The sequence below is a fragment of the Ambystoma mexicanum genome, chromosome 14 (genome assembly GCF_040938575.1).
Source record: "Ambystoma mexicanum isolate Mex_15411 chromosome 14, UKY_AmexF1_1, whole genome shotgun sequence".
Taxonomy (NCBI): domain Eukaryota; kingdom Metazoa; phylum Chordata; class Amphibia; order Caudata; family Ambystomatidae; genus Ambystoma; species Ambystoma mexicanum.
In genome coordinates, this window is record NC_090940.1 from 22,385,703 (window position 1) to 22,410,467 (window position 24,765).

The window sequence follows — 24,765 nt, forward strand, 5'->3', positions numbered from 1 at the left end:
CTGTGTGTTTAAGAGACAAATGCACTGCTTTGATTTTGCTGTGCCTTCTGTGTGTGTAAGAGACACTTGCAATGCTTTGTTTGATGTGCCTGCTGTGTGTGTCAGATACTTGCACTGCTTTGTTTTTGCCGTGTCGGCTGTGTGTGTGAGGGAAGCATGCACTGCTTTTCTTTTGCTGTGCTTGCCGTGTGTGTGTGAGGGAAGCTTGCAATGCTTTGCTTTTGCCCTGCCTGCTGTGTGTGTGAGGGATGCGTGCACTGCTTTGCGTTTCCTCTGCCTGCTGTGTGTTTAATAGACACATGCACTGCTTTGTTTTTGCTGTGCCTGCTGTGTGTTTAAGATATGAATGCACTGCTTTGCTTTTGCTGTGCCCGCTTTGTGTGTGAGGGAAGCTTGCACTGCTTTGCTTTTACTGACCTTGCTGTGTGTATGAGGGAAGCGTGCACTGCTTTGCTTTAGCTGTGCCTGCTGTGTGTTTAAGAGACGCATGCACTGCTTTGATTTTGCTGTGCCTGCTGTGTGTGTAAGAGACACTTGCAATGCTTTGTTTGCTGTGCCTGCTGTGTGTGTCAGATACTTGCACTGCTTTGTTTTTGCCGTGCCTGCTGTGTGTGTGAGGGAAGCATGCACTGCTTTGCTTTTGCTGTGCTTGCCGTTTGTGTGTGAGGGAAGCTTGCAATGCTTTGCTTTTGCCCTGCCGCCTGTGTGTGTGAGGGATGCGTGCACTGCTTTGCTTTTCCTCTGCCTGCTGTGTGTTTAATAGACACATGCACTGCTTTCCTTTTGCTGTGCCTTCTGTGTGTGTAAGAGATCGTTGCAATGCTTTGTTTTTGCTGTGTCTGCTTTGTGTGTCAGATACATGCACTGCTTTGCTTTTGCTGTGCCTGCTTTGTGTGTGATGGAAGCTTGAACTGCTTTGCTTTTACTGTCCTTGCTGTGTGTGTGAGGGAAGCTTGCACTGCTCTGCTTTTGCTGTGCTTGCTGTGTGTGTGAGGGAAGCTTGCACTGCTTTGCTTTTGCTCTGCCTGCTGTGTGTATGAGGGAAGCATGCACTGCTTTGCTTTTGCTGTGCCTGCTGTGTGTTTAAGAGACGCATGCAAAGCTTTGCTTTTGCTGTGCCTGCTGTGTGTGTAAGAGATGCTTGCAATGCTTTGTTTTTGCTGTGCCTGCTTTGTGTGTCAGATACTTGCACTGCTTTGTTTTTGCTGTGCCTGCTGTGTGTGTAAGATATACATGCACCGCTTTGCTTTTGCTGTGCCTGCTTTGTGTGTGATGGAAGCTTGCACTGCTTTGCTTTTACTGTCCTTGCTGTGTGTGTGAGGGAAGCTTGCACTGCTTTGCTTTTGCTGTGCTTGCTGTGTGTGTGAGGGAAGCTTGCACTGCTTTGCTTTTGCTGTGTGTGTGAGGGAAGCTTGCACTGCTTTGCTTTTGCTCTGCCTGCTGTGTGTGTGAGGGAAGCGTGCACTGCTTTGCTTTTGCTGTGCCTGCTGTGTGTTTAAGAGACGCATGCACTGCTTTGTTTTGCTGTTCCTGCTGTGTGTGTAAGAGACTCTTGCAATGCTTTGTTTGCTGTGCCTGCTGTGTGTGTCAGATAATTGCACTGCTTTGTTTTTGCGGTGCCTGCTGTGTGTGAAAAATATGCATGCACTGCTTTGCTTTTGCTGTGCCTACTGTGTGTGAGAGATGCTTGCACTGCTTTTTTTTTTTTCTGTGCCTGCTGTGTGTGTGAGGGAAGCGTGCACTGCTTTGCTTTTGCTGTGCCGACTGTGTGTGTTAGAGACACTTGCACTGTTTTGCTTTTGCTGTACCTGCTGTGTATGTGAGAGATGCTTGCACTGAATTGCTTTTGCTGTGCGTGCTGTGTGTGTGAGGGAAGCGTGCACTGCTTTGCTTTTGCTATGCTTGCTGTGTGTGTGAGGAAAGCTTGCAATGCTTTGCTTTTGCTCTGCCTGCTCTGTGTGTGAGGGAAGCGTGCAGTGCTTTGCTTTTGCTGTGGCTGCTGTGAGTTTAAGAGACGAATAGACTACTTTGCTTTTGCTGTGCCTACTGTGTGTGAGAGATGCTTGCACTGCTTTGCTTTTGCTTTGCCTGCTGTGTGTGTGAGGGAAGCGTGCACTGCTTTGCTTTTGCTGTGCCGGCTGTGTGTGTGAGAGACGCTTGCACTGTTTTGCTTTTGCTGTGCCTGCTGTGTATCTGAGAGATGCTTGCACTGCTTTGCTTTTGCTGTGCCTGCTGTGTGTGTGAGGGAAACGTGCACTGCTTTGCTTTTGCTGTGATTGCTGTGTGTGTGAGGGAAGCATGCACTGCTTTGCTTTTGCTGTGCCTGCTGTGTGTTTAAGAGACGCATGCACTGCTTTGCTTTTGCCTGCCTGCTGTGTGCGTAAGAGACACTTGCAATGCTTTGTTTGCTGTGCCTGCTGTGTGTGTAAGATATGCATGCACTGCTTTGCTTTTGCTGTGCCCACTTTGTGTGTGACGGAAGCTTGCACTGCTTTGCTTTTGCTGTCCTTGCTGTGTGTGTGAGGGAAGCTTGCACTGCTTTGCTTTTGCTGTGCTTGCTGTGTGTGTGAGGGAAGCTTGCACTGCTTTGCTTTTGCTCTGCCTGCTGTGTGTGTGAGGGAAGCGTGCACTGCTTTGCTTTTGTTGTGCCTGCTGTGTGTTTAAGAGATGCATGGACTGCTTTGCTTTTGCCTGCCTGCTGTGTGCGTAAGAGACACTTGCAATGCTTTGTTTGCTGAGCCTGCTGTGTGTGTCAGATACTTGCACTGCTTTGTTTTTGCTGTGCCTGTTGTGTGTGTAATATATGCATGCACTGCTTTGCTTTTGCTGTGCCTACTGTGTGTGAGAGATGCTTGCACTGCTTTGCTTTTGCTGTGCCTGCTGTGTGTGTGAGGGAAGCGTGTCCTGCTTTGCTCTTGCTGTGCCAGCTGTGTGTGTGAGAGACGCTTGCACTGTTTTGCTTTTGCTGGACCTGCTGTGTATGTGAGAGATGCTTGCACTGCTTTGCTTTTGCTGTGCTTGCTGTGTGTATGAGGGAAGCTTGCAATGCTTTGTTTTTGCTCTGCCTGCTGTGTGTGTGAAGGAAGTGTGCAGTGCTTTGCTTTTGCTGTGCCTGCTGTGTGTTTAAGAGACGCATGCACTGCTTTGCTTTTGCTGTGCCTGCTGTGTGTTTAAGAGACGCTTGCAATGCTTTGTTTTTGCTGTGCCTGCTGTGTGTGTCAGATACTTGCACTGCTTTGTTTTTGCTGTGCCTCTTGTGTGTGTAAGAAATGCATGCACTGCTTTACTTTTGCTGTGCCTGCTTTGTGTGTGAGGGAAGCTTGAACTGCTTTGCATTTGCTGTGCCTGCTGTGTGTGTCAGGGAAGCATGCACTGCTTTGCTTTTGCTGTGTGTGTGAGGGAAGCGTGCACTGCTTTGCTTTTGCTGTCCTTGCTGTGTGTGTGAAGGAAGCTTGCACTGCTTTGCTTTTGCTGTGTTTGCTGTGTGTGTTAGGGAAGCTTGCACTGCTTTGTTTTTGCTCTGCCTGCTCTGTGTGTGAGGGAAGTGTGCACTGATTTGCTTTTGCTGTGCCTGCTCTGTGTTTAAGAGAGACATGCACTGCTTTGCTTTTGCTGTGCCTGCTGTGTGTGTCAGACACTTCCACTGCTTTGTTTTTGCTGTGCCTGCTGTGTGTGTAAGAAATGCTTGCACTGCTTTGTATTTGCTGTGCCTGCTGTGTGTGTGAGGGACGTCTGCACTGCTTTGCTTATTCTGTGCCTGCTGTGTGTGTGAGGGAAGCGTGCACTGCTTTGCTTTTTCTGTGCCTGCTATGTATGTCAGAGACGCTTGCACTTATTTGCTTTTGATTTGCATGCTGTGTGTGTAAGATAAACATGCACTGCTTTGCTTTTGCTGCACCTGCTGTGTGTGTGAGGGAAGCATGCACTGCTTTGCTGTACTTGCTGTGTGTGTGAGGGAAGCATGCACTGTTTTGCTTTTGCTGTACCTGCTGTGTATGTGAGAGATGCTTGCACTGCTTTGCTTTTGCTGTGCTTGCTGTGTGTGTGAGGGAAGCTTGCACTGCTTTGCTTTGACTCTGCCTGCTCTGTGTGTGAGGGAAGTGTGCACTGATTTGCTTTTGCTGTGCCTGCTCTGTGTTTAAGAGACACATGCACTGCTTTGCTTTTGCTGTGCCTGCTGTGTGTGTCAGACACTTGCACTGCTTTGTTTTTGCTGTGCCTGCTGTGTGTGTAAGAAATGCCTCCACTGCTTTGTATTTGCTGTGCCTGCTGTGTGTGTGAGGGACATCTGCACTGCTTTGCTTATTCTGTGCCTGCTGTGTATGTGAGGGAAGCGTGCACTGCTTTGCTTTTGCTGTGCCTGCTGTGTATGTCAGAGACGCTTGCACTTATTTGCTTTTGCTGTGCCTGCTGTGTGTGTAAGATAAACATGCACTGCTTTGCTTTTGCTGCACCTGCTGCGTGTGTGAGGGAAGCATGCACTGCTTTGCTGTACTTGCTGTGTGTGTGAGAGAAGCATGCACTGCTTTGCTTTTGCTGTGCCTACTGTGTGTGAGAGATGCTTGCACTGCTTTGCTTTTGCTTTGCCTGCTGTGTGTGTGAGGGAAGCGTGCACTGCTTTGCTTTTGCTGTGCCGGCTGTGTGTGTGAGAGACGCTTGCACTGCTTTGCTTTTGCTGTGTTCGCTGTGTGTGTTAGGGAAGCTTGCACTGCTTTGCTTTTGCTGTGCCTGCTGTGTGTGTGAGGGAAGCGTGCACTGCTTTGCTTTTGCTGTGCTTGCTGTATGTGTGAGGGAAGCGTGCCCTGCTTTTCTTTTGATGTGCCTGCTGTGTGTTTAAGAGATGCATGCACTGCTTTGCTTTTGCTGTGCCCGCTTTGTGTGTGAGGGAAGCTTGCACTGCTTTGCTTTTACTGTCCTTGCTGTGGGTATGAGGGAAGCGTGCACTGCTTTGCTTTTGCTGTGCCTGCTGTGTGTTTAAGAGACGCATGCACTGCTTTGATTTTGCTGTGCCTGCTGTGTGTGTAAGAGACACTTGCAATGCTTTGTTTTTGCTGTGCCTGCTGTGTGTGTCAGATACTTGCACTGCTTTGTTTTTGCTGTGCCTGTTGTGTGTGTAAGATATGCATGCACTGCTTTACTTTTGCTGTGCCTGCTTTGTGTGTGAGGGAAGCTTGAACTGCTTTGCATTTGCTGTGCCTGCTGTGTGTGTCAGGGAAGCATGCACTGCTTTGCTTTTGCTGCGTGTGTGAGGGAAGCTTGCACTGCTTTGCTTTTGCTGTCCTTGCTGTGTGTGTGAAGGAAGCTTGCACTGCTTTGCATTTGCTGTGTTCGCAGTGTGTGTTAGGGAAGCTTGCACTGCTTTGCTTTGACTCTGCCTGCTCTGTGTGTGAGGGAAGTGTGCACTGATTTGCTTTTGCTGTGCCTGCTCTGTGTTTAAGAGACACATGCACTGCTTTGCTTTTGCTGTGCCTGCTGTGTGTGTAAGACATGCTTGCACTGCTTTGTATTTGCTGTGCCTGCTGTGTGTGTGAGGGACGTCTGCACTGCTTTGCTTATTCTGTGCCTGCTGTGTGTGTGAGGGAAGCGTGCACTGCTTTGCTTTTGCTCTGCCTGCTGTGTATGTCAGAGACGCTTGCACTTATTTGCTTTTGATTTGCATGCTGTGTGTGTAAGATAAACATGCACTGCTTTGCTTTTGCTGCACCTGCTGTGTGTGTGAGGGAAGCATGCACTGTTTTGCTGTACTTGCTGTGTGTGTGAGGGAAGCATGCACTGCTTTGATTTTGCTGTGCCTTCTGTGTGTGAGAGATGCTTGCACTGCTTTGCTTTTGCTTTGCCTGCTGTGTGTGCGAGGGAAGCGTGCACTGCTTTGCTTTTGCTGTGCCGGCTGTGTGTGTGAGAGACGCTTGCACTGTTTTCCATTTGCTGTGCCTGCTGTGTATGTGAGAGATGCTTGCACTGCTTTGCTTTTGCTGTGCCTGCTGTGTGTGTGAGGGAAGCGTGCACTGCTTTGCTTTTGCTGTGCTTGCTGTATGTGTGAGGGAAGAGTGCCCTGCTTTGCTTTTGCTGTGCCTGCTGTGTGTTTAAGAGACGCTTGCACTTATTTGCTTTTGATTTGCATGCTGTGTGTGTAAGATAAACATGCACTGCTTTGCTTTTGCTGCACCTGCTGTGTGTGTGAGGGAAGCATGCACTGCTTTGCTGTACTTGCTGTGTGTGTGTGAGGGAAGCATGCACTGTTTTGCTTTTGCTGTACCTGCTGTGTATGTGAGAGATGCTTGCACTGCTTTGCTTTTGCTGTGCTTGCTGTGTGTGTGAGGGAAGCTTGCACTGCTTTGCTTTGACTCTGCCTGCTCTGTGTGTGAGGGAAGTGTGCACTGATTTGCTTTTGCTGTGCCTGCTCTGTGTTTAAGAGACACATGCACTGCTTTGCTTTTGCTGTGCCTGCTGTGTGTGTCAGACACTTGCACTGCTTTGTTTTTGCTGTGCCTGCTGTGTGTGTAAGAAATGCCTCCACTGCTTTGTATTTGCTGTGCCTGCTGTGTGTGTGAGGGGCATCTGAACTGCTTTGCTTATTCTGTGCCTGCTGTGTATGTGAGGGAAGCGTGCACTGCTTTCCTTTTGCTGTGCCTGCTGTGTATGTCAGAGACGCTTGCACTTATTTGCTTTTGCTGTGCCTGCTGTGTGTGTAAGATAAACATGCACTGCTTTGCTTTTGCTGCACCTGCTGCGTGTGTGAGGGAAGCATGCACTGCTTTGCTGTACTTGCTGTGTGTGTGAGAGAAGCATGCACTGCTTTGCTTTTGCTGTGCCTACTGTGTGTGAGAGATGCTTGCACTGCTTTGCTTTTGCTTTGCCTGCTGTGTGTGTGAGGGAAGCGTGCACTGCTTTGCTTTTGCTGTGCCGGCTGTGTGTGTGAGAGACGCTTGCACTGCTTTGCTTTTGCTGTGTTTGCTGTGTGTGTTAGGGAAGCTTGCACTGCTTTGCTTTTGCTGTGCCTACTGTGTGTGTGAGGGAAGCGTGCACTGCTTTGCTTTTGCTGTGCTTGCTGTATGTGTGAGGGAAGCGTGCCCTGCTTTTCTTTTGCTGTGCCTGCTGTGTGTTTAAGAGATGCATGCACTGCTTTGCTTTTGCTGTGCCCACTTTGTGTGTGAGGGAAGCTTGCACTGCTTTGCTTTTACTGTCCTTGCTGTGTGTATGAGGGAAGCGTGCACTGCTTTGCTTTTGCTGTGCCTGCTGTGTGTTTAAGAGACGCATGTACTGCTTTGATTTTGCTGTGCCTGCTGTGTGTGTAAGAGACACTTGCAATGCTTTGTTTTTGCTGTGCCTGCTGTGTGTGTCAGATACTTGCACTGCTTTGTTTTTGCTGTGCCTGTTGTGTGTGTAAGATATGCATGCACTGCTTTACTTTTGCTGTGCCTGCTTTGTGTGTGAGGGAAGCTTGAACTGCTTTGCATTTGCTGTGCCTGCTGTGTGTGTCAGGGAAGCATGCACTGCTTTGCTTTTGCTGTGTGTGTGAGGGAAGCTTGCACTGCTTTGCTTTTGCTGTCCTTGCTGTGTGTGTGAAGGAAGCTTGCACTGCTTTGCATTTGCTGTGTTCGCAGTGTGTGTTAGGGAAGCTTGCACTGCTTTGCTTTGACTCTGCCTGCTCTGTGTGTGAGGGAAGTGTGCACTGATTTGCTTTTGCTGTGCCTGCTCTGTGTTTAAGAGACACATGCACTGCTTTGCTTTTGCTGTGCCTGCTGTGTGTGTCAGACACTTGCACTGCTTTGTTTTTGCTGTGCCTGCTGTGTGTGTAAGACATGCTTGCACTGCTTTGTATTTGCTGTGCCTGCTGTGTGTGTGAGGGACGTCTGCACTGCTTTGCATATTCTGTGCCTGCTGTGTGTGTGAGGGAAGCGTGCACTGCTTTGCTTTTTCTGTGCCTCTGTGTATGTCAGAGACGCTTGCACTTATTTGCTTTTGATTTGCATGCTGTGTGTGTAAGATAAACATGCACTGCTTTGCTTTTGCTGCACCTGCTGTGTGTGTGAGGGAAGCATGCACTGTTTTGCTGTACTTGCTGTGTGTGTGAGGGAAGCATGCACTGCTTTGCTTTTGCTGTGCCTACTGTGTGTGAGAGATGCTTGCACTGCTTTGCTTTTGCTTTGCCTGCTGTGTGTGCGAGGGAAGCATGCACTGCTTTGCTTTTGCTGTGCCGGCTGTGTGTGTGAGAGACGCTTGCACTGTTTTCCATTTGCTGTGCCTGCTGTGTATGTGAGAGATGCTTGCACTGCTTTGCTTTTGCTGTGCATGCTGTGTGTGTGAGGGAAGCGTGCACTGCTTTGCTTTTGCTGTGCTTGCTGTATGTGTGAGGGAAGAGTGCCCTGCTTTGCTTTTGCTGTGCCTGCTGTGTGTTTAAGAGATGCATGCACTGCTTTGCTTTTGCTGTGCCCGCTTTGTGTGTGAGGGAAGCGTGCACCGCTTTGCTTTTACTGTCCTTGCTGTGTGTATGAGGGAAGTGTGTACTGCTTTGCTTTTGCTGTGCCTGCTGTGTGTTTAAGAGACGCATGCACTGCTTTGATTTTGCTGTGCCTGCTATGTGTGTAAGAGACACTTGCAATGCTTTGTTTGCTGTGCCTGCTGTGTGTGTCAGATACTTGCACTGCTTTGTTTTTGCCGTGCCTGCTGTGTGTGTGAGGGAAGCATGCACTGCTTTTCTTTTGCTGTGCTTGCCGTGTGTGTGTGAGGGAAGCTTGCAGTGCTTTGCTTTTGCCCTGCCTGCTGTGTGTGTGAGGGATGCGTGCACTGCTTTGCTTTTCCTCTGCCTGCTGTGTGTTTAAGAGACACATGCACTGCTTTGCGTTTGCTGTGCCTTCTGTGTGTGTAGGAGATGCTTGCAATGCTTTGTTTTTGCTGTGCCTGCTTTGTGTGTCAGATACTTTCACTGCTTTGTTTTTACTGTGCCTGCTGTGTATGTGAGGGAAGCTTGCACTCCTTTGCTTTTGCTGTGCCTGCTGTGTGTGTGAGGGAAGCTTGCACTGCTTTGCTTTTGCCGTGCTTGCTGTGTGTGTGAGGGAAGCTTGCAATGCTTTGCTTTTGCTATGCCTGCTGTGTGTGTGAGGGAAGCGTGCACTGCTTTGCTTTTGATGTGCCTGCTGTGTGTGTGAGGGAAGCGTGCACTGCTTTGTTTTTGCTGTGCCTGCTGTGTGTTTAAGATATGCATGCACTGCTTTGCTTTTGCTGTGCCCGCTTTGTGTGTGAGGGAAGCTTGCACTGCTTTGCTTTTGCTGTGCTTGCTGTGTGTGTGAGGGAAGCTTGCAATGCTTTGCTTTTGCTCTGCCTGCTGTGTGTGTGAAGGAAGTGTGCAGTGCTTTGCTTTTGCTGTGCCTGCTGTGTGTTTAAGAGACGCATGCACTGCTTTGCTTTTGCTGTGCCTTCTGTGTGTGTAAGAGACGCTTGCAATGCTTTGTTTTTGCTGTGCCTGCTGTGTGTGTCAGATACTTGCACTGCTTTGTTTTTGCTGTGCCTGTTGTGTGTGTAAGATATGCATGCACTGCTTTACTTTTGCTGTGCCCGCTTTGTGTGTGAGGGAAGCTTGAACTGCTTCGCATTTTCTGTGCCTGCTGTGTGTGTCAGGGAAGCATGCACTGCTTTGCTTTTGCTGTGTGTGTGAAGGAAGCTTGCACTGCTTTGCTTTTGCTGTGTTCGCTGTGTGTGTTAGGGAAGCTTGCACTGCTTTGCTTTTGCTCTGCCTGCTCTGTGTGTGAGGGAAGTATGCACTGATTTGCTTTTGCTGTGCCTGCTCTGTGTTTAAGAGACACATGCACTGCTTTGCTTTTGCTGTGCCTGCTGTGTGTGTAAGAAAAGCTTGCACTGCTTTGTATTTGCTGTGCCTGCTGTGTGCGTGAGGGTCGTCTGCACTGCTTTGCTTATTCTGTGCCTGCTGTGTGTGTGAGGGAAGCGTGCACTGCTTTGCTTTTGCTTTGCCTGCTGTGTGTGTGAGGGAAGCGTGCACTGCTTTGCTTTTGCTGTGCCGGCTGTGTGTGTGAGGGAAGCTTGCACTGCTTTGCTTTTGCTGTGCCTACTGTGTGTGTGAGGGAAGCGTGCACTGCTTTGCTTTTGCTGTGCTTGCTGTATGTGTGAGGGAAGCGTGCCCTGCTTTTCTTTTGCTGTGCCTGCTGTGTGTTTAAGAGATGCATGCACTGCTTTGCTTTTGCTGTGCCCGCTTTGTGTGTGAGGGAAGCTTGCACTGCTTTGCTTTTACTGTCCTTGCTGTGTGTATGAGGGAAGCGTGCACTGCTTTGCTTTTGCTGTGCCTGCTGTGTGTTTAAGAGACGCATGTACTGCTTTGATTTTGCTGTGCCTGCTGTGTGTGTAAGAGACACTTGCAATGCTTTGTTTTTGCTGTGCCTGCTGTGTGTGTCAGATACTTGCACTGCTTTGTTTTTGCTGTGCCTGTTGTGTGTGTAAGATATGCATGCACTGCTTTACTTTTGCTGTGCCTGCTTTGTGTGTGAGGGAAGCTTGAACTGCTTTGCATTTGCTGTGCCTGCTGTGTGTGTCAGGGAAGCATGCACTGCTTTGCTTTTGCTGTGTGTGTGAGGGAAGCTTGCACTGCTTTGCTTTTGCTGTCCTTGCTGTGTGTGTGAAGGAAGCTTGCACTGCTTTGCATTTGCTGTGTTCGCAGTGTGTGTTAGGGAAGCTTGCACTGCTTTGCTTTGACTCTGCCTGCTCTGTGTGTGAGGGAAGTGTGCACTGATTTGCTTTTGCTGTGCCTGCTCTGTGTTTAAGAGACACATGCACTGCTTTGCTTTTGCTGTGCCTGCTGTGTGTGTCAGACACTTGCACTGCTTTGTTTTTGCTGTGCCTGCTGTGTGTGTAAGACATGCTTGCACTGCTTTGTATTTGCTGTGCCTGCTGTGTGTGTGAGGGACGTCTGCACTGCTTTGCATATTCTGTGCCTGCTGTGTGTGTGAGGGAAGCGTGCACTGCTTTACTTTTTCTGTGCCTCTGTGTATGTCAGAGACGCTTGCACTTATTTGCTTTTGATTTGCATGCTGTGTGTGTAAGATAAACATGCACTGCTTTGCTTTTGCTGCACCTGCTGTGTGTGTGAGGGAAGCATGCACTGTTTTGCTGTACTTGCTGTGTGTGTGAGGGAAGCATGCACTGCTTTGCTTTTGCTGTGCCTACTGTGTGTGAGAGATGCTTGCACTGCTTTGCTTTTGCTTTGCCTGCTGTGTGTGCGAGGGAAGCATGCACTGCTTTGCTTTTGCTGTGCCGGCTGTGTGTGTGAGAGACGCTTGCACTGTTTTCCATTTGCTGTGCCTGCTGTGTATGTGAGAGATGCTTGCACTGCTTTGCTTTTGCTGTGCATGCTGTGTGTGTGAGGGAAGCGTGCACTGCTTTGCTTTTGCTGTGCTTGCTGTATGTGTGAGGGAAGAGTGCCCTGCTTTGCTTTTGCTGTGCCTGCTGTGTGTTTAAGAGATGCATGCACTGCTTTGCTTTTGCTGTGCCCGCTTTGTGTGTGAGGGAAGCGTGCACCGCTTTGCTTTTACTGTCCTTGCTGTGTGTATGAGGGAAGTGTGCACTGCTTTGCTTTTTCTGTGCCTGCTGTGTGTTTAAGAGACGCATGCACTGCTTTGATTTTGCTGTGCCTGCTATGTGTGTAAGAGACACTTGCAATGCTTTGTTTGCTGTGCCTGCTGTGTGTGTCAGATACTTGCACTGCTTTGTTTTTGCCGTGCCTGCTGTGTGTGTGAGGGAAGCATGCACTGCTTTTCTTTTGCTGTGCTTGCCGTGTGTGTGTGAGGGAAGCTTGCAATGCTTTGCTTTTGCCCTGCCTGCTGTGTGTGTGAGGGATGCGTGCACTGCTTTGCTTTTCCTCTGCCTGCTGTGTGTTTAAGAGACACATGCACTGCTTTGCTTTTGCTGTGCCTTCTGTGTGTGTAGGAGATGCTTGCAATGCTTTGTTTTTGCTGTGCCTGCTTTGTGTGTCAGATACTTTCACTGCTTTGTTTTTACTGTGCCTGCTGTGTATGTGAGGGAAGCTTGCACTCCTTTGCTTTTGCTGTGCCTGCTGTGTGTGTGAGGGAAGCTTGCACTGCTTTGCTTTTGCCGTGCTTGCTGTGTGTGTGAGGGAAGCTTGCAATGCTTTGCTTTTGCTATGCCTGCTGTGTGTGTGAGGGAAGCGTGCACTGCTTTGCTTTTGATGTGCCTGCTGTGTGTGTGAGGGAAGCGTGCACTGCTTTGTTTTTGCTGTGCCTGCTGTGTGTTTAAGATATGCATGCACTGCTTTGCTTTTGCTGTGCCCGCTTTGTGTGTGAGGGAAGCTTGCACTGCTTTGCTTTTGCTGTGCTTGCTGTGTGTGTGAGGGAAGCTTGCAATGCTTTGCTTTTGCTCTGCCTGCTGTGTGTGTGAAGGAAGTGTGCAGTGCTTTGCTTTTGCTGTGCCTGCTGTGTGTTTAAGAGACGCATGCACTGCTTTGCTTTTGCTGTGCCTTCTGTGTGTGTAAGAGACGCTTGCAATGCTTTGTTTTTGCTGTGCCTGCTGTGTGTGTCAGATACTTGCACTGCTTTGTTTTTGCTGTGCCTGTTGTGTGTGTAAGATATGCATGCACTGCTTTACTTTTGCTGTGCCCGCTTTGTGTGTGAGGGAAGCTTGAACTGCTTTGCATTTTCTGTGCCTGCTGTGTGTGTCAGGGAAGCATGCACTGCTTTGCTTTTGCTGTGTGTGTGAAGGAAGCTTGCACTGCTTTGCTTTTGCTGTGTTCGCTGTGTGTGTTAGGGAAGCTTGCACCGCTTTGCTTTTGCTCTGCCTGCTCTGTGTGTGAGGGAAGTATGCACTGATTTGCTTTTGCTGTGCCTGCTCTGTGTTTAAGAGACACATGCACTGCTTTGCTTTTGCTGTGCCTGCTGTGTGTGTAAGAAAAGCTTGCACTGCTTTGTATTTGCTGTGCCTGCTGTGTGCGTGAGGGTCGTCTGCACTGCTTTGCTTATTCTGTGCCTGCTGTGTGTGTGAGGGAAGCGTGCACTGCTTTGCTTTTGCTTTGCCTGCTGTGTGTGTGAGGGAAGCGTGCACTGCTTTGCTTTTGCTGTGCCGGCTGTGTGTGTGAGAGACGCTTGCACTGCTTTGCTTTTGCTGCGCTTGCTGTATGTGTGAGGGAAGCATGCCCTGCTTTGCTTTTGCTGTGCCTGCTGTGTGTTTAAGAGATGCATGCACTGCTTTGCTTTTGCTGTGCCGTGCCCGCTTTGTGTGTGAGGGAAGCTTGCACTGCTTTGCTTTTACTGTCCTTGCTGTGTGTATGAGGGAAGCGTGCACTGCTTTGCTTTTGCTGTGTCTGCTGTGTGTTTAAGAGACGCATGCACTGCTTTGATTTTGCTGTGCCTGCTGTGTGTGTAAGAGACACTTGCAATGCTTTGTTTGCTGTGCCTGCTGTGTGTGTCAGATACTTGCACTGCTTTGTTTTTTCCGTGCCTGCTGTGTGTGTGAGGGAAGCATGCACTGCTTTTCTTTTGCTGTGCTTGCCGTGTGTGTGTGAGGGAAGCTTGCAATGCTTTGCTTTGCCCTGCCTGCTGTGTGTGTGAGGGATGCGTGCACTGCCTTGCTTTTCCTCTGCCTGCTGTGTGTTTAAGAGACACATGCACTGCTTTGCTTTTGCTGTGCCTGCTGTGTGTGTAAGAGATGCTTGCACTGCTTTGCAATGGCTGTGCCTGCTGTTTATGTGAGGGATGCTTGTACTGCTTTGCTTTTTCTGTGCCTGCTGTGTGTGTGTGAGGGAAGCGAGCACTGCCTTGCTTTTTCTGTGCCTGCTGTGTGTGAGTGAGGGAAGCGAGCACTGCCTTGCTTTTGCTGTGCCTGCTGTGTATGTGAGAGACGCTTGCACTGCTTTGCTTTTGCTGTGCCTGCTGTGTGTGTGAGGGAAGCTTGCACTGCTTTTCTTTTGTTGTGCCTGCTGTGTGGGTAAGAGACACGTGCACTGCTTTGCTTTTTCTGTGCCTGCTGTGTGTGTGAGGGAAACTTGCACTGCTTTGCTTTTGCTGTGCCTGCTGTGTGGGTAAGAGATGCGTGCACTGCTTTGCTTTTTCTGTGCCTACTGTGTGTAAGTGAAGCTTGCACTGCTTTGCTTTTGCTGTGCCTTCTGTGTGTGTGAGGGAAACTTCCACTGCTTTACTTTTGCTGTGCCTGCTGTGTGTGTCAGGGAAGCGTGCACTGCTTTGCCTTTGCTGTGCTTGCTGTGTGTGTGAGGGAAGCTTGCACTGCTTTGCTTTTGCTTTCCTTGCTGTGTGTGTGACGGTAGCTTGCACTGCTTTGCTTTTGCTGTGCTTGCTGTGTGTGTGAGGGACACTTGCGCTGTTTTGCTTTTGCTGTGCCTCCTGTGTGTGTGAGAGAACCTGTACTGCTTTGCTTTTGCCGTGACTGCTGTGTGTGTGAGAGAGACGGTTGCACTGCTTTGCTTTTGCTGTGCCTGCTATGTGTCTGAGGGAAGCTTGCACTGCTTTGCTTTTGCTGTACCTGCTGTGTGTGTGAGAGACGGTTGCACTGCTTTGCTTTTGCTGTGCCTGCTGTGTGTCTGAGGGAAGCTTGCACTGCTTTGCTTTTGCTGTGCCTGCTGTGTGTGAGGGAAAAGTGCACTGCTTTGCTTTTGCTGTGCCTGCTGTGTATGTGAGAGATGCTTGCACTGCTTTGCTTTTGGAGTGACTGCTGTGTGTGAATGAAGCTTGCACTGCTTTGCCTTTGCTGTGCCTGCTGTGTGTGCAAGGGAAGTTTGAACTGCTTTGCATTTGCTGTGCCTGCTGTGTATGTGAGAGATGCTTGCACTGCTTCATTTTTGCTGTGCCTGCTGTGTATGTGAGGGAGGCGTGCACTGCTTTGATTTTGCTGTGCCTGCTGTGTATGTGAGAGATGCTTGCACTGCTTCATTTTTGCTGTGCCTGCTGTGTATGTGAGGGAGGCGTGCACTGCTTTGATTTTGCTGTGCCTGCTGTGTATGTGAGAGATCCTTGCACTGCTTTGCTTTTGCTGTGCCTGTTGTGTGTCTGAGGGAAGTGTGCACTGCTTTGCTTTTGCTGTGTCTGCTGTGTGTGAGAGACACTTGCACTGCTTTGCTTTTGCTGTGCCTGCTGTGTGTGTGAAGGAAGCTTACACTGCTTTGCTTTTGCTATGCCTGCTGTGTGTGTGAGGGAAGCATGCACTGCTTTGCTTTTGCTGTGCCTGCTGTGTGTGTAAGAGACGCGTGCACTGCTTTGCTGTTGCTCTGCCTGCTGTGTATGTGAGAGACGCTTGCACTGCTTTGTTTTTGCAGTGCCTGCTGTGTGTGTGTGTGAAGGAAGCGTGCACTGCTTTGCTTTTGCTGTGCCTGCTGTGAGTGTAAGAGACACGTGTACTGCTTTGCTTTTCCTGTTCCTGCTGTGTGTAAGTGAAGCTTGCACTGCTTTGCTTTTTCTGTGTCTGAAGTGTGTGTGAGGGAAGCTTGCACTGCTTTCCTTTTGCTGTGCCTGCTGCATGTGTGAGGGAAGCGTGCATTGCTTTGCATTTGCTGTGCTTGCTGTGTGTGTGAGGGAAGCTTGCACTGCTTTGCTTTTGCTGTCCTTGCTATGTGTGTGAGGGAAGCTTGCACTGCTTTGCTTTTGCTGTGCTTGCTGTGTGTGTGAGGGAATCTTGTACTGCTTTGCTTTTGCTCTGCCTGCAGTGTGTGTGAGAGAAGTGTGCACTGCTTTGATTTTGCTGTGCCTGCTTTGTGTTTAAGAGACGCATGCACTGCTTTGCTTTTGCTGTGCCTGCTGTGTGTACGAGGGAAGCTTGAACTGCTTTGCATTTGCGGTGCCTGCTGTGTATGTGAGAGATGCTTGCACTGCTTTGTTTTTGCTGTGCCTGCTGTGTGTGTTAGCGAAGCGTGCACTGCTTTGCTTTTGCTGTGTCTGCTGTGTATGTGAGCGATGCTTGCACTGCTTTGCTTTTGCTGTTCCTGCTGTGTGTGTGAGGGAAGTGTGCACTGCTTTGCTTTTGCTGTGGCTACTGTGTGTGTGAGAGACGCTTGCACTGCTTTGCTTTTGCTGTACCTGCTGTGTATGTGTGAAATGCTTGCACTGCTTTGCTTTTGCTGTGCCTGCTGTGTGTGTGAAAGAAGCTTACACTGCTTTGCTTTTGCTATGCCTGCTGTGTGTGAGGGAAGCATGCACTGCTTTGCTTTTGCTGTGCCTGCTGTGTTTGTAAGAGAGGCGTGCACTGCTTTGCTGTTGCTCTGCCTGCTGTGTATGTGAGAGACGCTTGCACTGCTTTGTTTCTGCTGTGCCTGCTGGGTGTGTGTGAAGGAAGCGTGCACTGCTTTGCTTTTGCTGTGCCTGCTGTGAGTGCAAGAGACACGTGTACTGCTTTGCTTTTCCTGTTCCTGCTGTGTGTAAGTGAAGCTTGCACTGCTTTGCTTTTTCTGTGTCTGCTGTGGGTGTGAGGGAAGCTTGCACTGCTTTGCTTTTGCTGTGCCTGCTGTGTGTGTGAGAGAAGCATGCACTGCTTTGCTTTTGCTGTGACTGCTGTGTGTGTGAGGAAAGCATGCACTGCTTTCCTTTTGCTGTGCCTGCTGTGTATGTGAGAGATGCTTGCACTGCATTGCTTTTGCTGTGCCTGCTATGGGTGTGAGGGAAGCTTCCACTGCTTTGCTTTTGCTGTGCTTCCTGTGTGTATGAGGGAAGCGTGCACTGCTTTGCTTTTGTTGTGCCTGCTCTGTATGTAAGAGACGTGTGCACTGCTTTGCTTTTAATTGTGCCTGCTGAGTGTAAGTGAAGCTTGCAATGCTCTGCCTTTGCTGTGCCTGCTGTGTATGAGAGAGATGCTTGTACTGCTTTGCTTTTGCTGTGCCTGCTGTGTGTGTGAGGGAAGTGTGCACTGATTTGCTTTTGCTGTTCTTGCTGCATGTGTAAGAGATGTGTGCACTGCTTTGCTTTTGCTGTGCATGCTGTGTGTGTGATAGATGCGTGCACTGCTTTGCTTTTGCTGTTACTGCTGTGTGAATGAACTTTGCATGGCTTTGCTTTTGCTGTGCCTGATGTGTGTGTCAGGGAAGCTTGAACTGCTTTGCATTTGCTGTGCCTGCTGTTTGTGTCAGGGAAGTGTGCACTGCTTTGCTTTTGGTGTGGTTGCTGTGTGTGTGAGGGAAGCTTGCACTGCTTTGATTTTGCTGTCCTTGCTGTGGGTTTAAGAGACGCATGCACTGATTTGCTTTTGCTCTGCCTGCTGTGTGTGTAAGAGACGCTTGCAATGCTTTGTTTTTGCTCTGCCTGCTGTGTGTGTCAGACACTTGCACTGCTTTGTTTTTGTTGTGCCTGCTGTGTGTGTGAAGGACCCTTGCACTGCTTTGCTTTTTCTGTGCCTGCTGTGTGTGTGTGAGGGTAGCATGCACTGCTTTGCTTTTGCTGTGCCTGCTGTGTATGTGAGAGACGCTTGCACTTGTTTGCTTTTGCTGTGCCTGCTGTGTGTGTAAGAAATGCTGCACTGCTTTGCTTTTGCTGGACCTGCTGCATGTGTGAGGGAAGCATGCACTGATTTGCTTTTGCTGTGCTTGCTATGTGTGTGAGGGAAGCTTGCACTGCTTTGCTTTTGCTGTCCTTGCTGTGTGTGTGAGGGAAGCTTGCACTGCTTTGCTTTTAATTATGCCTGCTGTGTGTAAGTGAAGCTTCCAATGCTCTGCTTTTGCTGTGCCTGCTGTGTACGAAAGAGACGCTTGCACTGCTTTGCTTTTGCTGTGCCTGCTGTGTGTGTGAAGGAAGTGTGCACTGCTTTGCTTTTTCTCTGCCTGCTGCATGTGTAAGAGATGCGTGCACTACTTTGCTTTTGCTGTGCATGCTATGTGTGTGATAGACGCGTTCACTGCTTTACTTTTGATGTGACTGCTTGGTGAATGAAGCTTGCAATGCTTTGCTTTTGCTGTGCCTGCTGTGTGTGTCAGGGAAGCTTGAACTGCTTTGCATTTGCTGTGCCTGCTGTGTGTGTCAGGAAAGCGTGCACTGCTTTGCTTTTGCTGTGGTTGCTGTGTGTGTGAGGGAAGCTTCCACTGCTTTGCTTTTGCTGTCCTTGCTGTGTGTTTAAGAGACACATGCACTGATTTGCTTTTGCTCTGCCTGCTGTGTGTGTAAGAGACGCTTGCAATGCTTTGTTTTTGCTCTGCCTGCTGTGTGTGTCAGACACTTGCACTGCTTTGTTTTTGTTGTGCCTGCTGTGTGTGTAAGAGATGCTTGAACTGCTTTGTATTTTCTGTGCCTGTTGTGTGTGTGAAGGACGCTTGCACTGCTTTGCTTTTTCTGTGCCTGCTGTGTGTGTGTGAGGGTAGCATGCACTGCTTTGCTTTTGCTGTGCCTGCTGTGTATGTGAGAGACGCTTGCACTTGTTTGCTTTTGCTGTGCCTGCTGTGTGTGTAAGATATGCATGCACTGCTTTGCTTTTGCTGTACCTGCTGCATGTGTGAGGGAAGCATGCACTGATGTGCTTTTGCTGTGCTTGCTGTGTGTGTGAGGGAAGCTTGCACTGCTTTGCTTTTGCTGTGCTTGCTGTGTGTGTGAGGGAAGCTTGCACTGCTTTGCTTTTGCTCTGCCTGCTGTGTGTGTGTGAGAGAAGCGTGCACTGCTTTGCTTTTGCTGTGCCTGCTTTGTGTTTAAGAGACGCATGCACTGCTTTGCCTTTGCTGTGCCTGCTGTGTGTGTCAGAGAAATTTGCACTGATTTGTATTTGCTGTGCCTGCTGTGTGGGTAAGAGATGCTTGCACTGCTTTGTATTTTCTGTGCCTGCTGTGTGTGTGAAGGACGCTTGCACTACTTTGCTTTTTGCTGTGCCTGCTGTGTATGTGAGAGACGCTTGCACTTGTTTGCTTTTGCTGTGCCTGCTGTGTGTGTAAGATATGCATGCACTGCTTTGCTTTTGCTGTACCTGCTGCATGTTTGAGGGAAGCATGCACTGATTTGCTTTTGCTGTGCTTGCTGTGTGTGTGAGGGAAGCTTGCAATGCTTTGATTTTGCTGTCCTTGCTGTGTGTGTGATGGAAGCTTGCACTGCTTTGCTTTTGCTCTGCCTGCTGTGTGTGTGAGAGAAGCATGCACTGCTTTGCTTTTGCTGTGCCTGCTTTGTGTTTAAGAGACGCATGCACTGCTTTGCCTTTGCTGTGCCTGCTGTGTGTGTCAGAGACATTTGCAATGCTTTGTATTTGCCGTGCCTGCTGTGTGGGTAAGAGATGCTTGCACTGCTTTGTATTTACTGTGCCTGCTGTGTGTGTGAGGGACGCTTGCACTGCTTTGATTTTTCTGTGCCTGCTGTGTGTGTGTGAGGGAAGTGTGCACTGCTTTGATTTTGCTGTGCCTGCTGTGTATGTGACAGACGCTTGCACTGGTTTGCTTTTGCTGTGTCTGCTGTGTGTGTAAGATACGCATGTACTGCTTTGCTTTTGCTGCACCTGCTGTGTGTGTGAGGGAAGCATGCATTGTTTTGCTTTTGCTGCGGTGTCGAACTGGATATTAAATTATGCTTCCTATTATAACGATTTGTATGTATATTGGCCTACGCAAAGTTGCTTAAAATTGTACGCGAATAACTCTCTACGGCAAGGTCTTGACCTTAGAAATTGATGTAAGCCGCCATCTTGAATCAAGCCTCCATTTTAGGTTAGAACCGCCATTTTGGGGGTTTTGTACAAAGTCACCCTGTAATCTAAAATGGCCGTCTCGTGTGCCCTTGTTTTTGCCTTAACCTCTCCAACCTCTGTAGGAGAGTTAATGTCCAACCTGCCTTCAGGCTACATGTTAGGGTCATGTAGACCTTGTCCTTTGTTGACCTTGGGAGCAGGGGATTCCTTGAATCAGCAATGTTAAGCTACAAGTATACAAGAACAGTAATGCTATCCGAATATAATATGTGAGTGTGTTAGTAAATATATTCAAAAGTAAACCGCATGCACAAGATATGTAAATTAGGAAAGTGAACCTGGCCCGACCCTAGCCCAGTGTATAATTAACCTGTAAGAGGCTGGACATCATTTTACAAATTGTATAAATGCGTCGATGTCCAGCTAGGAAATTCTGTTCACTGCTCACATTGAACCCTGCTGGTGGTCTCTGTGATGTATTGACGGCCAAATAGCTATTTGTGTACTTTGTTGAAAACTGTTCAGTTTTGTAATAAAGATTCTGGGAATCTTTACAAGCCTGTGTCAGTGTATTTTCCTTTGCTTGGTGTAACAGCCGTAATATTGTATTTTTTCTGATTCCACAGATGGCGCCCGTATAGGGACCCTCAAGATTGACTTCGTCTCGTTGAAGGTTGGCTCGGCTATCGGACCGGGATCGGACGGTGCCAACAGAAATGGCCACTCTAGACGAGAAGCAAATTCCTCGATGAAACTGCACGATCCGATGCCTGGAGCCCGAGACGACGTCTTGACAAGGGTCCATATATTTGAGGTGGGTAAATTTGCCGAAAATCACCAGACACGTGGGTCCTTAGTAACCCGATCGGGCCTCCCAGTCCTTTGGTCAAGTGAATCGTGTCCCAATTCTTAATCTAACCCTGACAATTTGAATTTGGAGCATTGTACTCGCGAGCACAATTATTTAACCAGGTAACACCAGAACTTTGATATGCCTGGGAAATTGTCTGCCTGCTTTAGGGCATTATTCCGCAGCGACAGACAATCTTTAGAAGATAGCCGTCCCGCACCACAGGAGGGGTCGCCGGCATGTACTATGTACTGTAAGAAAGGCTTTGGTAGTATAGCATTTAATGACATTTGGCACAGACAGACCAGACATAATTCTAATCTTCGGTGGCCAACCAATGGTAGTTTTGAAATCCCTCGTATAGAATATTTAGAGTCTGTATTAGTAAAGAAAAAGGCTAGACCTGCAGCATTTGACACGTTGCACAGTTGGAAAACAGAAGCTTTGCAGCAACAAAAGAGTAGAGAGAAACACATACATAGACATATGACAAGTGTCGAAAAGGCACGGTTATATGATCAAAATAAACAATTGGAGTCAGTTAGGAACACGGACAGGGCATTTCAATTAGGCATTCAGAAAATCTACCCTTCAAAAGATTTTCACACATCAGATGAATTGATTAATAAACTTTTGATTGAACGAAGGCCCGATGCCGCCGCGCCACCTCCGTACGTCCCTCCTCCTGGCGCTTTGCCCCTTCCTGTTGTTGTTCCCCCTCCTATAGTTCCTCTGGTCCCCACTGCTGTTTTCCTGTTGTTCTTCCAGCCGTCGCTCCTTTGCCTGCCCCCTTGCCTTCACCTGTTGTTATTCAGAATGTGCCTACTCTTCCTCTTCCAAATGATTCTGCATCGCTTGTAGTAGACCAGGGAGCGAGACCAAGGGTTGTGACTCGTAATACTGTGTCCCCAGACAAAAAGAGTGAATTGACTGCTTGGGCTAAACATTGTATGGAGAAGGGTGAACAAGCTGATGTTTTTTCCACACTCAAAAATTTAAAAGGTATTCCTGAGAAAAATGTTTTTATTGAAGGATTAGGGACTCATTTGAGTATAATGTGGAATAGACTAAATGATGTAGATTTCCCACAAGGGTTACGGGATTTGAACGCCTTAGCGTTGTCCAGAGATACTGTGGAAAAGGTAAATGAGCATGTTGAGAGGATTTTTGAGTATAGGAAGGAGTTGGAAGAGTTACAGAATGAGGAAGCAGATGGTGGTAGTTTAGGTATTATGTACTTACAGAAACGGTTTTCTCCTCGTCGAGAATTAAAAGGAGAGGAAGCGAGAATTTGTATAAAGGATGCGATAAGATGGATTTCGGATATGTTGATAACTCCAGATGAAGTATATGACACATATAGTCAGTATACGTTAGAAATGCAAAAGAAAGTGATACAGGTGATGGTAGAGCACCTGCAGAATGAGTGTGTAAGAAGAAAGATTTGTTGTCCCGCAGAATTGTTGAGTGTTTATAAGAGAGCCTTTTCGATTGATACTTCTTCGAATGCCTTAGCGCTTGATTTGGCTCTGTTGCTTAGTAAGCGTTCAGAGCTATCTACTTCTTAGTTGCCTATGAGAGAGGTCCCTCCGACATTTGTCACGAAAGTTGAGATTGCGGCCGATGCTGGACGAGGAATAGTCGCCGGAGAAATTCCTGCACATTACGTTTCACAGTTTGTTCACATCCCGTTTTCAAGACAGGAAGTGAACACCATAAAGCAATCTATTCCCGATATAAGAAAGAATCCGACCGGATTCTATAAAGAAATAGAGTCGGTCTTACAGTCGTCGGTATTCACTTTAAGTGATATTGACCTATTATTTCCTGTACTCCTGCCAGTTGATTTGTGGAAACAGATTAGGACTATAAATGACACACCTGGGTTGGGAGATACATGGGATAACATGGTTAGGCTAGACAGAGAAAGACCAGCTGGCGAACGACCACTTCAAGTGATATTAACCTTGCCTGATAGAATTATTGTAAAATTGAAAACTATGGTTCCAAAAAAAAGAATCATTTGGGACAAGCTTACGGTCTGTGTCCAAGGAAAGTCTGAGGGTGCTACCGATTTCTTCAATCGGTTCGAGCAGGTATTCTCAGATTTCAGTGGACAAGACTTAGGCACAGAGTCAGGGAAAAGGTTGTTTGTCGACAAATTTGTACGTGGATTGCTGCCTGACATCCAGTTACAGATTATTTCTTCTGAAAGCGCTTGGCAGGCGAAGTCTCAATCAGAAGTACTGCATATGGCTCAGTACTATGAAAATCATGTAAATACTGAAAAGGAAAAACTTGAGAAAAAAACGGGTGACCTGAAAACTAAAGTTTTATTACATCAGATTGTTAGAAGCCCTAGAGGGGTTAATCAATTTAGAGGTCAGTACATTCCACAGGGAAGTGCGCCCTTGGCTCCGGTAACCATTAACCAGTGTGCCTATTGCCGGCAGGAAGGCCACTGGCACGTCCGACCTTGCAGCAAAGGTCATTTGGGAACATGGGTAGATGATCCAGAGATCGCCCAGGTGCAGGGGGCCCTGGCAGAGGTCAGCTTGCACCAGAATCACAGCAACCTCCTTCACAAGATAAGCAAGTTTCGAATGTGGATAATAGAAACATTTTTGATCACCCTTCTGCCGCGTATCTCTCTGAAGAGCTTCCTTTTGATAATATTCTGTTTTCAGGATTGCCGAAGCAGGATTTGGAACCTATGCCTATTCCCGTTCATCAGAAAGGCCCCTAAGTTGAGATTGCTGTGGGAAATAGGAAGCATCCACTTTTAGTAGATACAGGAGCACAGAAATGTCCCATTGATCATTCACGGGTTCCAAATATTCCCCTGTCAGGGCAGTCCAACGTTTCCATAGGGTTTTCAGGCACACTTGTAGTTTGCACGGTTTCTTTGCCGGTACCGATAACACTGGGTCCCTTCACGGAACAGTGTCCATTTGTACTTACCACAAACTGTGGGGAGAACTTGCTGGGGCTAAATTTGTTGAAGGCATTGCATGCAGTAATACATTGTTCTCCGGACGGAATTCGGCTAACAATTTCACCTCAGCAATCACTCGCCTCTCAGTTTTTGACTCGACCTTTACCGCCAGAATTTAGTAATGTCCCAGAATGCTTATGGGCAATTGATGATAATGATGTGGGCATTCTTCAAATTGAACCTGTTAAAATTATTTTGAAATATGGAGTAAAATTGCCTCGCATCCCACAATATAAGATCTCAGTTGAAGGCAAACAGGCTTTGAAATGTATAGTTTCTGATTTTGTACATCGTGGAGTAATTGAGGAGATTACGGGTAGCATATGTAACAGCCCCATTTTGCCAGTATACAACAAAGGTGATAATGCGATTCCCTTTAGTTTTATAATTGATTTACGTGCTATTAACAAAATTGTGGCTCCTCAATTTCCTATTGTACCTGATGTTACAACGATACTAACCATGATTCCGGCTTCTGCCACTCATTTTAGCGTTGTTGATCTTAAAAACGCGTTTTTCAGTATTCCCATACACAAGGATAGCAGGTATTTGTTTGCGTTTACCCTAGGTGGACGCTCGTTTACATTCACTCATGCACCACAAGGGTACACTGAGAGTCCAAGTATTTATAGTAGGTGTTAAGACGGATTTCTGAACTCTGTCCTGGTGGCGCAGAAGTTCAGAAGGCCAACCTAATTACTTGGAACAGGGTAACCTCTGGACGAGCCAGACCAATCAAGGTAGCGATCGCGGCGGTCAAGACTAGGTCTCAAGAGGGGTGGGGGTGACTGAAAGCCCGCAATGAGCACACAAAGCAAGAGCGCTTACAAACTACTCCAAACAGTTGTTATATCAAAAATATATACACATTTATTTTAAGGCCTTTAAAATAATGACCGTAGCGAGAAAATCACAATATCACAATATTAAGCCAACACATACCATATCAACACAATATATATACAAATACAACAGTCGCAAGCGTTATATGCACGAAATGTGTAGTCCACCTGAAAGGGAAAGAAAACAGGCAGTGCGATAATGCTTTAGACTCAGTTCGCCTTCAGAGGCACCTAACTAGATGGAAGTCCGAGCCCTGCGAAGAGTGGAGCCTTGTGCTCAAAGTACCTGCACACGCTGGTGCCCACGGGCAAAAGGAGAAGCTCTTCGGAGGAAGTCAGGCAGTTCGGGTTAGTGCACAACAGAAGAAGAACAGGTTCCGCGACTCAAGCGCAGCCTCCACAGTGAGCAGAAGCAGAGCGCGAGTACGGACAAAAGGGTGCTGTTTTTACACAGCGGGGAAAAGCAATGG